This window comes from Montipora capricornis, chromosome 1, assembly GCF_036669925.1.
Source record: "Montipora capricornis isolate CH-2021 chromosome 1, ASM3666992v2, whole genome shotgun sequence".
Lineage (NCBI taxonomy): Eukaryota > Metazoa > Cnidaria > Anthozoa > Scleractinia > Acroporidae > Montipora > Montipora capricornis.
The window spans coordinates 29852830-29870755 of record NC_090883.1 but is presented as its reverse complement, the minus strand read 5'-3'; the positions used below and the strand labels follow the sequence as shown (position 1 = coordinate 29870755).

General features: G+C 41.3%; 1 pseudogene; it reads right to left on the bottom strand.

Moving 5' to 3' along the window:
* Positions 1-1136: 1136 nt before the first annotated feature.
* Positions 1137-17926, bottom strand: part of LOC138014120 (zinc finger protein 700-like) — a 34176-nt pseudogene continuing 17386 nt past the window's right edge.

Below are 17926 nucleotides of genomic sequence, written 5' to 3'. Positions count from 1 at the left end.
TAACCCCTGCGCCGTACTGCCTTCCATGTTGATGATTCCAATGATAATAACGGCAATAATAACAATAAAGATGATAATAATAATAATCATCATCATCATCATCGTAATCATTAAAAATATTTACAAATGTATTAAAATGTATCCCATCATAACTTGTTTTCCTTTATACTCTCATTTACGAAATGATAAAAATTCTCATGTAAAAAAACTAATAAAGTAATTTCAAAGATCCATCCATGCAACCTTTGTGTAGGGCTCTTGACAAAAAAGCTTCCTTAGAAACCACTGATTTTCTGTAGGTAAGTGCTACCACCCTTAACAATAGTTACAGGGCAAAAAAACGTTAAGACTAACCTTAGTTAAGGCTTATCAGTGACCCATTATCCTTCTCAGTTCTATTTACATAGTAATAATGCATGCATACCTACTTAACTGACCTCTACTCGTAGGGGCGTTGCAGGCAGTGAATGGAACGAAATCAATTAAACATGAGAAACAACTGTTAATCTAGTTACATGTTGCTATTTACAAGTGCAACCGAGAGGTTTAGCTAACGACTACCAGGATCCGAAGGATCTCCGGACCTCAACGCAAGCACCCTAACCCCTGCGCCGTACTGCCTCCGTATTGACCTGTTGTTACTGCTTTTACGAGTAATGTTATCATTAGGTCTTGGAATGTGAACAATGACAATGATGATGACGATAATGATAATGATAATAACAGCCATAAGAATCATTGTAATCATCATCATATTGCATAACGTCACAAGCATATTTAGTGCAGCACAAGTTCTCTGCTGATAAATTGGGAAAGCTGTACATCTAATTCAATTAATTCACAAGAAATATAACCAGATCGAAACAAATGTTCGTTTTTGATGAGAGCACAGTAATAAATAAACTCAACCCACATGTGAAGGTGAGTCAGGAATCCAGCTTGGGCCACTGCACCAACTCTGACCCCCTCAATAGCAACGTACAGCGGGACTAATGTTAGAACGTGTTCCTAAGACATTTGACTCTTACTCTTAATTTGGCTCTACTGGACAGCCCACTTTTAATTGTTAAGAGGAATTGCCCAACAGCTTAGCTCATGCTCTGGTTGACTTTCATGCCCCTCAAAAGCTTGTGTTATTATGTTATCTTCTGGCCTACTTCCAGTATCTTTTGGTACTCTTTGATCCTTCTTACACTTGTGTGAATTTTTCCATGTCTCTTAAGGGAATCTGCTCGGCTAAAACGTTTGCCAAGTTCTTTGCATTCATACGGCTGCTCTTCAGTATGGACTCTTTCGTGTGTCTGTAGAGTTTTTTTCTGTATCTGATCGATGAAACACCTCCCGCACTGTTTGCATTTATAAGGCTTCTCTAAAGTATGGACTCTTTCATGCGTCCTTTAAGTTTCCCTGTGCGTAAGACACCTGCTAAGGCTTTTCTCCGCTATGGATTCTTTCATGTCTAATTAATGTCCCTGGTTGATTAATTTTTTTGTCACACTGTTTACATTCACGAGGCTGTTTTCCGGTGCGACGTTGCTCATATCTCCTCATACTTACTTCTCGCTTTTTCACTTCACTGTGCAGTCTTTCATGTCTCCTTGTCTTCTTTGACTTGCTACTTGACTGAAGGGCTTACCACGGTGCTCGCATTCAAAAATCTCTCTCCAGTATGGATTCTGACATGTCTCCTTAATACTGTTGCTCCCGTAAAACACTTTCTGTACTCTTTACACTCATAAGACGTTTCTCCGGTATGAATCAGTCTATGTGTTCTTAAAGTTAATAAATAACCAAAACACTTGCCACACTGGTTGCATTTTGAGAGGCTTCTGCCCAGTGTCGACTATTTCATGGTTCTTTAAAGTGAACAATCTACTAACACACTTGCCACACTGTTTGCATTCACAGGGCTTCTCTCCAAGTATGCACTCTTCGATGAAAACTTAGACTTTCTGGTTGAAGAAAACACTTCCCACAGTGTTCGCACTGATTAGGCCTTACTCGCACTATGGATCTTTCATGATATTTCCTCAGGTCTCCTAGTTGGTCGTCTAAAACACTGGTCACACTGTTTGCTTTTCTCCGGTAGGAATCATTCTATGTCTTCTTAAAATTGCTAAGTAATTTAGCTCCAGTGGTTGCATTTATTAGGCTTTTGCCCAGTGTGGAATTTTCCATGCTCCCTAAAACTTTATCTTTCACTAAAGAACTTGTCACAATGTTTACATTGATAAGGCTTGTCTCTAGCATGTACTCTTTGATGCAATTTTAGAAGCCCAGCTTCTCTAAAACACCTGCCACAGTGCGCACACTTATATGGGCTTTCTCCAATATGGACTCTTTCATGTCCCCTGAGGTTTGATAAATTAGCCTAAAGAATATTTCTTCTCAGCTAGAAGACGTAATTTTTGTATAAGGGTAATAAGATGAACATAAGAATCATAATCAGAATATTTGTTTTAGACAATTTTAAAAGGAAAATCTCCTCTTTTTTCGTCAGTATTGAGGAAGTTCATTCCATATTTTACATCCAATCCTCGAGGATTGACTGTTTTGATGTAACCTTGAAAACTTCTCATAAAAATTGCCCGCTTCCGCTGATCGAGTGTTATAGGAGTGGATAGAATCAATGTTAGTAAAATGGTCTATCAAGTTTGTAGGTGCAGGTTTGCAATGGATATCATGCATTAGAGTTGATACAGCTTTGTAATTGAGCATCTCCACAGGAAGAATGTTAGCACGTATGAACAAAGGTATAGCATGCTCTTTTTTACTTGCAAATTAAAGCTAATTAAACACTGGGCTCGCTTCTGGAGGATTTAAATTTTGTTAAGATTAGACTTAAAGTCTGGCCCCAGGCCAGTAGTCCGTAAGAAATGTATGGATGCATTAAAGAGCGATAAATATTGAAAAGAATAGAAGTTGCTACAAAATGTCTGAGTCTTGAGGAGTTTTGAGGGCAATGTAGTCTACATGAAATGTCCCAGAAAGATTATTGTCGATCATTACACCCGCAAGATACTTGACAAAAGATTTACGTTCAAGTTGCTTCACCATTTTGTTCTCATTGTCAAATACTTAGCGATGAATGTCGATTTTTGTCTTTCGTAAGGGGCCTCAATAGGATTTTCAGGATCCTGGATTTAGCCTTTTTGGAGCCCGGGATTCGGGATTCTAAAAATCTATGGGACTTGACGGGGAATTCAACGTTATTATGAAGCGGGATCCGGGAAATCGTCACTTTGAAGCTCCGAGATCCGGGATTTCTGACGGCGAGAAAATTAAAATAAACTCAACTTTCGCCTTCGGCAACGACGGAAACGACCGGAAATCCACATCACGTACAGTCAACTCTCTGGTAAGCGACCACTCTTGGTGTACGACAAAGTGATCGCTTGTAGGAGGTGGTCGCTTAAGAGAAAAAGCCAAAAATTGACCGATTAACGTGATTACATAAAGATAATTACCTCATACTAAAATTCAGCAATTCTATCACATGATCAGAAGGCGGGAGATCCCAAAAGATAGAACGGCGCTTGCGCGAGTCATTGCATGGTTTGCGCTTTGGGGGATTAGACGTACTTTGTAGAACGAACCACTGAAAACTGAAAACTATTCCTTCTGGAGAGACTGAAGTAGTCAGTTCTTCAAGTCTCCAGCTTTTTGTGTTCACGCAGTTAACACACTCTTATGCTTTCGACCCTAACGCAGTTAGGGCTTTCTAGTGTGAGCGACCCCGAGAATGTGAGCGCGGAAACGAGCACAACGGCTACACCTAGGCAGCTCGACCTCGACGACAAGTTCTTGCTTCTGCTAGAACAGATGCAGCAAATGAATGGCAATATTACCAGGCTGCTCAGCGGGGATGATCACAGCTCTGAACCCGACCGCGACGACCAAGATCGTGTAGAGTCTTCGACCCAGGATATAGAGGCAACCGAAACCCCGCAGGGCGGACATAAGGCTTTACTGAAGGCCATGGCTCAGGACCTCAACCTGAAGGACAAAACAGGCCCTGCTATCGAGGGAGAACTGGCCGAGCTGATGATTGCTCTCCTCAAGGACAAAATAAGCGCTGACGCGCTCAAAACAAAGTTAGACCAATATTTGCGGCCCGAGAATGTCGAGGGCCTGCGCCTACCCAAGGTTAATCCACTGATTTGGAACCAAATATCTGCATCCATGCGAACGTAGGATGCTGGCTCCCAAAAGAATCAAAGCACGCTTGTGGGTTCTGCGATTGCCATGGCAAAAGCGGCAGATAAAATTATGAAGAAATATGCGGAGGATAGCCAATTGCTGGCATTAGTCACTGATGCTATCGCTCTGGCGATAAAATGTCACCATGAAGCAAGCCACGCAAGGCGGCTAGCAATGAAAAAAGAGTTGCACAAGGACTATGATTCTGTCTGTAGTACGGTCGTGGGAACGTCCGAATTTCTCTTCGGGGATTCGTCCAAGCTCACCAAGGACATCACCGATGCAAACAAGTTAACGAATAAAATGCGCCCCCTTCCCCCCCCCCCCCCCCCCCCAGTCGACTGGCCGCGGAGACATGTACAGAGCTCACTTTCACCACACGCATGGATCCTTCGCTAGCTGGGGGTAAAACAAGTTTCATCCCTACCAGTACCACGGCTCCAAAAATTCGAATTTTTTAGGGCGCAGCCCTCATCCCAAGTTCAAGAAAAAGAAAAGAGGGGGCGAGAGGCCAAAACGCCATTGATACCTAAGGTATGTGAAAAGCTCGTCATGTCATCACGCAGTGATGTTGTACAAAACATGCTTGACAAGCAAACCAGTTTTCAAGCTGGTAGACTACGCAACTTTTTAGCGCAGTGGGAAGGCCTCACTTCCGACCCTGTGATGCTTCAGTATGTTACTGGAGTCCAAATAGAGTTTAAAGGCGACATTAAGTTCTCATACACCAAGAATATTCAATGCCAAAGAACGTGCTGTTGTTCAAACTGAAATAGATAAGCTTATCACTTAAGGTGTCATAGTGCCTTCATCACCGGAAAAGGCCGATTTTGTATGCACTATCTTCTTGCGCCCCAAAAAAGACGGCAGTCATCGTACCATCCTAAACATGAAACAGTTTAATGAATTTGTAGAGTATCACCACTTTAAAATGGACACGCTTGAGACTGCCATTAGCATGACTAAACCAGGTTGTTACATGGTTTCGGTGGACCTGAAAGACGCCTATTATACGGTTGTGTGGCTCATAAATGATAAGGGAAAGAGCGGAAATAAGAAAGAAGTACAAATGAAAGAAGAAAACACAAAAGAAGTACAAACAGAGAGGACATAATGCAGTTCATTGAACAAGCAAAGAAATACCACCCCACAATTAAATTTACGGCTGAAATTTCAGATACAGAAACGATATTTCTGGATACAAACACTGCCATTTACAAAGGCGAGAGGTTCAAAAGTAATTCAGTCCTTGACATGCGCACGCACTTCAAACCTACTGAAACATTTCAACATAGGCACTTTTCCTCGTGCCACCAACCAGGAGTCAAAAAGGGTTTCGTCAAAGGCGAAGCTCTGAGACTTCTCAAAACAAACTCTTCTAAAGATATCTTCTAAAGAACAGCTCATCCAAAATTTTAAATCACGCCTACGAGAAAGAGGCTATCCCAGGAATCTCGCTCAAAGGACCCTCTCAGAAGCAAAATTTAAAAACGGGAAACTGGCACTCCTTCAAAAACCACAGGAGAGCAAACGAATCTTGCCAGTTTCGTTACACAATACCAGCCAGCAGCGACGAACTTAAAACAAATCCTCATGAAAGACTGGCATTTAATAGAGCGACAACCGTGGCTCAAAGAAATCTAAAACTGAACCCCCCCCCCCCCCTCCCCTCCCCCCACGCGCTAGGGAGTCGTGTAGGCCTGTCACTCCGGTACACTGCTAAAATTTACAATTGGGCTTAAACAGTAGCCCGAGAATTGAGCCTTGGGGTACGCCACAGACCAAGACGGTTTATTGTCTATGAAAATCTCTCTTGACCGGTTGACCGCGAAGAGAAGTGGTTTGATTATTCTCTGCGAGTAAAACCAACGAGAACGCCAGAGGTCCTTTGCAAACATACATGTGTACCATATAACAAAGAGCTTAAAGTGCCACTACGACGAAAATTTGTGGTTTTCTTTTCGAATATTTTCAACGTCAATTAAGTCAATATGTTCAAAATAATACAATGCATTTAAATTTGGAACGATAGAAGCGAGAAAAGTCGGGAAATAGCCAGCCAAAAACCGCTAAAAATCTGTCCGCCATTTCTCGGACGGCATTGGAGAAGCCTGCGATTATTTTGTAAGCGGTCTTCACGCAAGATTTGGCTCGTGACGTCATACGCGCATCGCTTTGTAGGCGTTTGACAAAGCGAACAAGTCAATCAAGGAGTAATGTATATAATATCAGCGAAAAGCAACTCGGCGATCTGTCACATCTCATAGACGACATGGGAAATTAGCCGCGTTTATTTTGAGCGCTGCGCATATGACGTCAGACCCCAGGCGATCCAGCTACACCCAACCCTTTTCCTTGCTCACGGTCATTTGCCGTTCGAGCAATGGCGGACAGCGAAAACCGAAAAACTACGTTACAATAATCATACTTTCCGTGGGAATTTTGAGATAAAAATTGGCATGATACCTATTTATAGTACGTCTATTTTTAAAATCTAAAGAAAAAAAGGCATGCAAAATTAGTGGCACTTTAATGTTTTTTAGATTATGTGAGCTTTCTCATCAAGATCCTCATCAAGCAATAGCATTTAATAGCACTCTTTTCAACTGACGTCACGATTTACGGCCCAAAGCATTATTGGATTTATATAAGGACGAAAACGAGACATTCTTGCGATGTTTCTCCGCATTTCAATTCCTTCATGGTTTTTGTAAAATAATTAGGATAGTGGCTTTTTACTACCAAACTGTTGCTATGGACCCCTTCAAATAATCATTTCTCGAGTCCCTTCAACTCAACAGTTACCCTTTTTGCTAAATGTAGCTTATTTAACATTTCTTTGTCTCGTTCGACTCACAACCATATTTGGTAATTTACGTGACCAAAGCAGAAAATGCCTAAAAACTCGGCGAGTTAACAATGTTTCTCACAATTTTTTCACGCAACAGTACGAGAACAGTCTAACACAAAATCTGTAGCATGGATTTTAAAAGTTATTTGTAAAAAAGTTATGACGTCATAACTTATAAGGCCCTCCTTTAATACGCTTTTCAAAAAATCACTTCCATTTTTTGTCCAAATAGAAATTACATGCTACAGTTTATCAAAAATGACGGGAGGGTTCCTATCCAGTGAAAAAACAGCCTCTTTCATTCAATTTCTGAGAGTTTTTACATGTTTCTCACTAAAACGCAAAGACAGGGACTAGTTGCGTATGCACCCTAACCCCTGCGCCGTACTGCCTTCCATGTTGATGATTCCAATGATAATAACGGCAATAATAACAATAAAGATGATAATCATCATCATCATCATCATCATCATCATAATCATTAAAAATATTTACAAATGTATTAAAATTTATCCCATCATAACTTGTTTTCCTTTATACTCTCATTTACGAAATGATAAAATTCTCATGTAAAAAAACTAATAAAGTAATTTCAAAGATCCATCCATGCAACCTTTGTGTAGGGCTCTTGACAAAAAAGCTTCCTTAGAAACCACTGATTTTCTGTAGGTAAGTGCTACCACCCTTAACAATAGTTACAGGGCAAAAAAACGTTAAGACTAACCTTAGTTAAGGCTTATCAGTGACCCATTATCCTTCTCAGTTCTATTTACATAGTAATAATGAATACATACCTACTTAACTGACCTCTACTCGTAGGGGCGTTGCAGGCAGTCAATGGAACGAAATCAATTAAACATGAGAAACAACTGTTAATCCAGTTACATGTTGCTATTTACAAGTGCAGCCGAGAGGTTGAGCCAACGACTACCAGGATCCGAAGGATCTCCGGACCTCAACGCAAGCACCCTAACCCCTGCGCCGTACTGCCTCCATATTGACCTGTTGTTACTGCTTTTACGAGTAATGTTATCATTAGGTCTTGGAATGTGAAGAATGACAATGATGATGACGATAATGATAATGATAATAACAGCCATAAGAATCATTGTAATCATCATCATATTGCATAACGTCACAAGCATATTTAGTGCAGCACAAGTTCTCTGCTGATAAATTGGGAAAGCTGTACATCTAATTCAATTAATTCACAAGAAATATAACCAGATCGAAACAAATCTTCGTTTTTGATGAGAGCACAGTAATAAATAAACTCAACCCACATGTGAAGGTGAGTCAGGAATCCAGCTTGGGCCACTGCACCAACTCTGATCCCCTCAATAGCAACGTACAGCGGGACTAATGTTAGAACGTGTTCCTAAGACATTTGACTCTTACTCTTAATTTGGCTCTACTGGACAGCCCACTTTTAATTGTTAAGAGGAATTGCCCAACAGCTTAGCTCATGCTCTGGTTGACTTTCATCCCCCTCAAAAGCTTGTGTTATTATGTTATCTTCTAGCCTATTTCCAGTATCTTTTGGTACTCTTTGATCCTTCTTACACTTGTGTGAATTTTTCCATGTCTCTTAAGGGAATCTGCTCGGCTAAAACGTTTGCCAAGTTCTTTGCATTCATACGGCTGCTCTTCAGTATGGACTCTTTCGTGTGTCTGTAGAGTTTTTTTCTGTATCTGATCGATGAAACACCTCCCGCACTGTTTGCATTTATAAGGCTTCTCTAAAGTATGGACTCTTTCATGCGTCCTTTAAGTTTCCCTGTGCGTAAGACACCTGCTAAGGCTTTTCTCCGCTATGGATTCTTTCATGTCTAATTAATGTCCCTGGTTGATTAATTTTTTTGTCACACTGTTTACATTCACGAGGCTGTTTTCCGGTGCGACGTTGCTCATATCTCCTCATACTTACTTCTCGCTTTTTCACTTCACTGTGCAGTCTTTCATGTCTCCTTGTCTTCTTTGACTTGCTACTTGACCGAAGGGCTTACCACGGTGCTCGCATTCAAAAATCTCTCTCCAGTATGGATTCTGACATGTCTCCTTAATACTGTTGCTCCCGTAAAACACTTTCTGTACTCTTTACACTCCTAAGACGTTTCTCCGGTATGAATCAGTCTATGTGTTCTTAAAGTTAATAAATAACCAAAACACTTGCCACACTGGTTGCATTTGAGAGGTTTCTGCCCTGTGTCGACTATTTCATGGTTCTTTAAAGTGAACAATCTACTAAAACACTTGCCACACTGTTTGCATTCACAGGGCTCCTCTCCAGTATGCACTCTTCGATGAAAACTTAGACTTTCTGGTTGAAGAAAACACTTCCCACAGTGTTCGCACTGATTAGACCTTACTCGCACTATGGATCTTTCATGATATTTCCTCAGGTCTCCTAGTTGGTCGTCTAAAACACTGGTCACACTGTTTGCTTTTCTCCGGTAGGAATCATTCTATGTCTTCTTAAAATTGCTAAGTAATTTAGCTCCAGTGGTTGCATTTATTAGGCTTTTGCCCAGTGTGGAATTTTCCATGCTCCCTAAAACTTTATCTTTCACTAAAGAACTTGTCACAATGTTTACATTGATAAGGCTTGTCTCTAGCATGTACTCTTTGATGCAATTTTAGAAGCCCAGCTTCTCTAAAACACCTGCCACAGTGCGCACACTTATATGGGCTTTCTCCAATATGGACTCTTTCATGTCCCCTGAGGTTTGATAAATTAGCCTAAAGAATATTTCTTCTCAGCTAGAAGACGTAATTTTTGTATAAGGGTAATAAGATGAACATAAGAATCATAATCAGAATATTTGTTTTAGACAATTTTAAAAGGAAAATCTCCTCTTTTTTCGTCAGTATTGAGGAAGTTCATTCCATATTTTACATCCAATCCTCGAGGATTGACTGTTTTGATGTAACCTTGAAAACTTCTCATAAAAATTGCCCGCTTCCGCTGATCGAGTGTTATAGGAGTGGATAGAATCAATGTTAGTAAAATGGTCTATCAAGTTTGTAGGTGCAGGTTTGCAATGGATATCATGCATTAGAGTTGATACAGCTTTGTAATTGAGCATCTCCACAGGAAGAATGTTAGCACGTATGAATAAAGGTATAGCATGCTCTTTTTTACTTGCAAATTAAAGTAAATTAAAGCTAATTAAACACTGGGCTCGCTTCTGGAGGATTTAAATTTTGTTAAGGTTAGCCTTAAAAGTCTGGCTCCAGGCCAGTATAGTCCGTAAGAAATGTATGGATGCATTAAAGAGCGATAAATATTGAAAAGAATAGAACTTCCTACAAAATGTCTGAGTCTTGAGGAGTTTTGAGGGCAATGTAGTCTACATGAAATGTCCCAGAAAGATTATTGTCGATCATTACACCCGCAAGATACTTGACAAAAGATTTACGTTCAAGTTGCTTCATCATTTTGTTCTCATTGTCAAATACTTTAAGATGAATATCGATTTTAGTCTTTCGTAAGGGGCCCCAATAGGATTTTCAGGATCCTGGATTTAGCCTTTTTGGAGCCCGGGATTCGGGATTCTAAAAATCTATGGGACTTGACGCGGGATTCAACGTTATTATGAAGCGGGATCCGGGAAATCGTCACTTTGAAGCTCCGAGATCCGGGATTTCTGACGGCGAGAAAATTAAAATAAACTCAACTTTCGCCTTCGGCAACGACGGAAACGACCGGAAATCCACATCACGTACAGTCAACTCTCTGGTAAGCGACCACTCTTGGTGTACGACAAAGTGATCGCTTGTAGGAGGTGGTCGCTTAAGAGAAAAAGCCCAAAATTGACCGATTAACGTGGTTACATAAAGATAATTACCTCATACGCTGAAATAAAGCAATTCTATCACATGACCAGAAGGCGGGAGATCCCATGAGATAGCACGGCGCTTGCGCGAGTCATTGCATGGTTTGCGCTTTGCGGGATTAGACTACTTCGTAGAACGAACCACTGAAAACTGAAAACTATTCTTTCTGGAGAGACTGACGTAGTCAGTTTTTCAAGTCTCCAGCTTTTTGTGTTCACGTAGTTAACACACTCTTACGCTTTCGACCCTAACGCAGTTAGGGCTTTCTAGTGTGAGCGACCCCGAGAATGTGAGCGCGGAAACGAGCACAATGGCTACACCTAGGCAGCTCGACGTCGACGACAAGTTCTTGCTTCTTCTAGAACAGATGCAGCAAATGAATGGCAATATTACCAGGCTGCTCAGCGGGGATGATCACAGCTCTGAACCCGACCGCAACGACCCAGATCGTGAAGAGTCTTCGACCCAGGATATAGAGGCAACCGAAACCCCGCAGGGCGGACATAAGGCTTTACTGAAGGCCATGGCTCAGGACCTCAACCTGAAGGACAAAACAGGCCCTGCTATCGAGTGAGAACTGGCCGAGCTGATGACTGCTCTCCTCAAGGACAAAATAAGCGCTGACGCGCTCAAAACAAAGTTAGACCAATATTTGCGGCCCGAGAATGTCGAGGGCCTGCGCCTACCCAAGGTTAATCCACTGATTTGGAACCAAATATCTGCATCCATGCGAACGTAGGATGCTGGCTCCCAAAAGAATCAAAGCACGCTTGTGGGTTCTGCGATTGCCATGGCAAAAGCGGCAGATAAAATTATGAAGAAATATGCGGAGGATAGCCAATTGCTGGCATTAGTCACTGATGCTATCGCTCTGGCGATAAAATGTCACCATGAAGCAAGCCACGCAAGGCGGCTAGCAATGAAAAAAGAGTTGCACAAGGACTATGATTCTGTCTGTAGTACGGTCGTGGGAACGTCCGAATTTCTCTTCGGGGATTCGTCCAAGCTCACCAAGGACATCACCGATGCAAACAAGTTAACGAAAAAAATGCGCCCCCCCCCCCCCCCCCCCAGTCGACTGGCCGCGGAGACATGTACAGAGCTCACTCTCACCGCACGCATGGATCCTTCGCTAGCCGGGGGGAAAACAGGTTTCATCCCTACCAGTACCACGGCTCCAAAAATTCGAATTTTTTAGGGCGCAGCCCTCATCCCAAGTTCAAGAAAAAGAAAAGAGGGGGCGAGAGGCCAAAACGCCATTGATACCTAAGGTATGTGAAAAGCTCGTCATGTCATCACGCAGTGATGTTGTACAAAACATGCTTGACAAGCAAACCAGTTTTCAAGCTGGTAGACTACGCAACTTTTTAGCGCAGTGGGAAGGCCTCACTTCCGACCCTGTGATGCTTCAGTATGTTACTGGAGTCCAAATAGAGTTTAAAGGCGACATTATGCCTCAACAAAGTTCTCATACACCAAGAATATTCAATGCCAAAGAACGTGCTGTTGTTCAAACTGAAATAGATAAGCTTATCACTTAAGGTGTCATAGTGCCTTCATCACCGGAAAAGGCCGATTTTGTATGCACTATCTTCTTGCGCCCCAAAAAAGACGGCAGTCATCGTACCATCCTAAACATGAAACAGTTTAATGAATTTGTAGAGTATCACCACTTTAAAATGGACACGCTTGAGACTGCCATTAGCATGACTAAACCAGGTTGTTACATGGTTTCGGTGGACCTGAAAGACGCCTATTATACGGTTGTGTGGCTCATTTTTATGAGACGGGAAAGAGCGGAAATAAGAAAGAAGTACAAATGAAAGAAGAAGACTCAAAAGAAGTACAAACAGAGAGGACATAATGCAGTTCATTGAACAAGCAAAGAAATACGACCCCACAATTAAATTTACGCCTGAAATTTCAGATACAGAAACGATATTTCTGGATACAAACACTGCCATTTACAAAGGCGAGAGGTTCAAAAGTAATTCAGTCCTTGACATGCGCACGCACTTCAAACCTACTGAAACATTTCAACATAGGCACTTTTCCTCGTGCCACCAACCAGGAGTCAAAAAGGGTTTCGTCAAAGGTGAAGCTCTGAGACTTCTCAAAACAAACTCTTCTAAAGATATCTTCTAAAGAACAGCTCATCCAAAATTTTAAATCACGCCTACGAGAAAGAGGCTATCCCAGGAATCTCGCTCAAAGGACCCTCTCAGAAGCGAAATTTAAAAAAAGGAAACTGGCACTCCTTCAAAAACCACAGGAGAGCAAACGAATCTTGCCAGTTTCGTTACACAATACCAGCCAGCAGCGACGAACTTAAAACAAATCCACATGAAAGACTGACATTTAATAGAGCGACAACCGTGGCTCAAAGAAATCTAAAACTGAACCCCCCCCCCCCTCCCCTCCCCCCACGCGCTAGGGAGTCGTGTAGGCCTGTCACTCCGGTACACTGCTAAAATTTACAATTGGGTTTAACCAGTAGCCCGAGAATTGAGCCTTGGGGTACGCCACAGACCAGGACGGTTTATTGTCTATGAAAATCTCTCTATTGTTAAACATGACAGTACTAGTTTTACCTGGATAGAAGGTATCCAATGATTTAAGCTCACTGAAGAAAGACAGCATTTCTCTATCAAAAAAACCGGTAATTTGGGATCGAGAAATTTTGTATCATAGTTGCACAAAAGTAAAAACTTTAAACCGCCAAGTTTTCTGAAAAAGTTGTTGGAAATTAATTTCCAGTTTGAGAACGAAAAGAAAGCACACGTGGAATCCAAGCGAGTCGCAAAGCTATTAATCAATGTCAGTCATGCTTAAACTACCTCTACTCCTGATAAAGCCCGTCGCTTTTAATATTATCACTTTTCTTGTTGAAAAGAAAGGCAAGGGTCTTCTTTCTTATTTTAATTACAATGTCCCTAGGGACATGCACAGGTGTTCGAAGAGGAATAGACCATCTTCGATAGTCTCAGAGATCAACACCTTACCAAACTCTACACAGCCACTCTCAGAAGACCTCCTAAAATCTGCACTGGCAGAACATTCGACAGTATTTTCTGACATCACTCGACGCAAGGAGGCCTCAAAAATGCAATACCACAAGCGCGCCCAACCTTCGCACGCTTACACCAAGCCTCGTCCGTTGCAACGGGAATCACCATGGATTTAAGGTCAGGTAGTCGCCAGCCCGTTGCCACGCCGTTGCCACGCCACGGGGCCCAATTGCAACCAGCTGCGCATCCGCGAACCATCCCTCAGTGCTCTCCTCCACGTCCGTCTGCGCAGTTTCTTCCTTCGGCACCAGCAATCAGCTTAAGTAACACGATTCTTCCCGACCCCGATCACCGAGAGACAGGACCACCCCCTCCCCCAAACTAAATGCACCACCATGCCACCCCTCCTAGAGGTTGCACAACATCACTAAGAAACGCAGACTAACGGTCACCGAAGCTCATCTCCTCTTAGCACAAAGACTCCTGGCGTGCTACAAACCTCCAGATCGGGAAGGCAGATCCGACCGCTGTAGAAATTTAAGGATTTCGAACTGTACTAGAATGCAGCACATTGAAGTACTCGCAAATCAACATTTGAAAAGAAACAATTCGTTTTTGGAAAATGAACAATATCTTTTATTGTCGTTCGTGTTGTTTCTCATTTTTTTAATACATAACATTTGGGCGATGAATTAACTGTCTATTCCTCTCCACCCTCACACTGAAAATTTCATTCTTGCGAATATCGTCTGGATACAATGATAAAAGTATTGGATAACAACAACATTAATGTAACAAACCGGGATGTTACCATAAGTGTAATAAAACAATTTCTGCTGGCTTTTCGTACTCAGACCTTAAGTTGCCGTATGTATACATAACATAAATTCGAAGAACACAGACGAGGAGTTAACACAATTAAGGAAACTGCACGAATGCAAAACAAGTTCTAATCATTTCGGGTCACTTAGTATGTAGTGTTGTTATTCACTAACAAGAGGCAGAGACTGAATGCCATTAGTTGATCCTCGTCAGCAGGAAGACTCAAGGGAGTATTTTCAAGTGAATTGCGCTTCATATTCTGTGCAGCAACTATAAACTAGCAGAAACGCACAAAACTCATTCACAACTCAACTTTGTTAATAATAACAGAAAAACAGGTACCAATCAATAACTAAGAACTGCATGCAAAGACACGAAGCAGGGGCAAAGAACTTAAATTGAAGTCGTGCGATAGCAGTGAATTTATTCACCTGAAGGGGAAAGAAAGAAGCAGACCTTTCCTATAAAAAGAAATAGTTTGGAGATCGTAACGACCTAGAAGTTCTCAAAGGGAAAGCTAGCTACTAAACCAATTCGGATCGAAGGCTCCTCCAACTTCATATGATTTTGGTAATGTTCAAGAAGAACAGGCTCGCTGCTCAACTCCTCCTGGCAACTCCAACAAATATGCTTTTCATGGTGGTTTAAACTGCGCTCTTTTATCGACTCACCAGTATGGGTTTTTTCGTGTCTCCTTAGATAAAATGCTCGACCAAAACACTTGCCACACTGTTTACATTTGTAAGGCTTTTCTCCAGTATGGGTTCCCTCATGTCTTCTCAGAGTTCCTTTCTCTGTAAAACACTTACCACACTGTTTGCACTCATAAGGCTTTCTTCCAGTATGTGTTCTTTCATGAATCCTTAAATTTTGTCCTTGACTGAAACACTTGCCACACTGTTTGCACTCATAAGGCTTTTCTCCAGTATGTGTTCTTTCATGAATCCTTAAATTTTGTCCTTGACTGAAACACTTTCCACACTGTTTGCACTCATAAGGCTTTTCTCCAGTGTGGATTCGTTGATGTTCTCTTAGAGATCCTGCTCTACTAAAACACTTTCCACACTGTTTGCATTCATAAGGCTTTTCTCCAGTATGTGTTCTTTCATGTCTCCTTAAATGTTGTCCTTGACTGAAACACTTGCCACACTGTTTGCATTTATAAGGCTTTTCGCCAGTGTGAGTTCTTTCTTTCCCTTTTAATTGTCCTACACTTCTAAAACACTTGCAACACTGTTTGCATTCATAAGGCTTTTCTCCAGTGTGGATTCGTTGATGTTCTCTTAGAGATCCTGCTCTACTAAAACACTTTCCACACTGTTTGCATTCATAAGGCTTTTCTCCAGTATGTGTTCTTTCATGTCTCTTTAAATGTTCTACACTTCTAAAACACTTGCCACACTGTTTGCATTTATATGGCCTTTTTCCAGTATGGATTCCACTTGATTTTATAGCTTCACTAAAGAACGCATTGCATTTCTTAGTCCTCTCTTCTGTGTGGTCCTCTAAATTTCTCATGTTATTTTGTCCTTCCTCTCTGCAACTTCTTCTTTCTTTCCCTCGGGAATTCTTGATCCCAGTACAGTTCGTCTTGTGCAAAACAGACCTTGGCATCTTTTGTTGCATCAAAATGTCAGTTCACACTAAAACAGACGAACATAAAAAGGAATTTTCAAGACGACATTTGAAACATTTGGCATTTTGTAAGATCATTTGATGGCCATTACTGATAATGTCATTCAGTAGGCTACATAACGGTGGTCACCACCTGCAGTCTAACTGTGCAACCCTGTTTCGTGTTAAAACAGTATTCAAACAAGAGGCTAAGGGAAGGCTACACATTGTTTGACGTATTTTAAGCCCATTTCCTTTTAAGTTCACAGTATTGCAGTGTTCTTTATTTTGTGTTACAACATCTTGGTCAGTAGGTGCTATCCTTGTTTTGCTGTTTACTCTAATTTATGCAGTCCGACATCGTTATCTCATACATGTTTTATATCCAGTTCAAATTCCGTAGTCCAAGTCCAAAGTCCACATTCCAAGGCCCGACCATAGGCTGAAACGCGATCATAGAATAGTTGTTCACATTTAAAACTGTTGTTAATGGCATTCATTCTTAACAAACCGAGAGAATTATAAAATTATATTATTAGCCTGTTGAGACGTGTTACCGAGTCATGCGATGTCCCCTGGCGATATCAATTAATGAAAATCAACAATAATCAATAACAATTAATTGATTGGTATTGGAAATCAATAAAAATCAATGCCTAAAAGTTGAGAGAGTATCGATTTTTATTACCATCGATTGATATTGATTTTTATTGATTATGAAATCAATAAAACGCACCATATGAACCAGAGAAAATGAGGGGACAGAGAGGGAGGCTCAGGGCGTTGGCCGGGATATGTCATGTCCACGAAAGTTATTTTTAGACGAGCGGAAGTCTTCGTTCTAGCGGAAGTCTGTCTTTCGAGACGTCCGCATGCAGTCTTTCCTCGCTCTCAGGTTCTCAGTGAAAAGAGAAAACGGCGGAGCACGTGGAATGCTGATGAATATTTATTTTCTTTCAAACATCAGACCTGCATGCGGACGTCTTGGAAGACAGACTTCCGCTCGTCTAAAAATAACTTTCGTGGATATGACATATCCCAAGGGCTGGACCGGGAGCCTTCCTCTCTATCCCCTCATTTTCTCTTGATATGAATTAACAAACCACTCACTAAACTTTATTTGCTATGCTTCAAGTTATTGCAAATCAAATGTTTCAAATTTGTAGCAGTTTTACTACAGTTTACTATTAAAAGCTTACTAATTACTAAAAAGTTTTATGTTCTCGAAATAAGAACATGTTATTAACTGTTAATTTTTACTTTCTTTAGTCCCCAGGTCAAGGCCGCGCGCAGCTACTTCCAGCGAACACTTGTTGATTAGTTAATCACAAAAAGCGAGATATATATATATTTTTAATTTCAGTTAACAATGATGGAAACCCGGATCTTAAAAGGGCCGTGTTCATCAGCAAATTTTGTCCAACAATAAACTGCAGTACAAGAACCAAATCAAGCCTAGTGTTTTTATAATGATCACAACCTGTGGCTATACTCAGATACTCAGCATTTATAACGTCACTACAAGAAACAGTTTTTATGCCGCCTGAATATAGGCCAAACCTACACAGTAATATTTTCGTGTAAGGGCCACAGA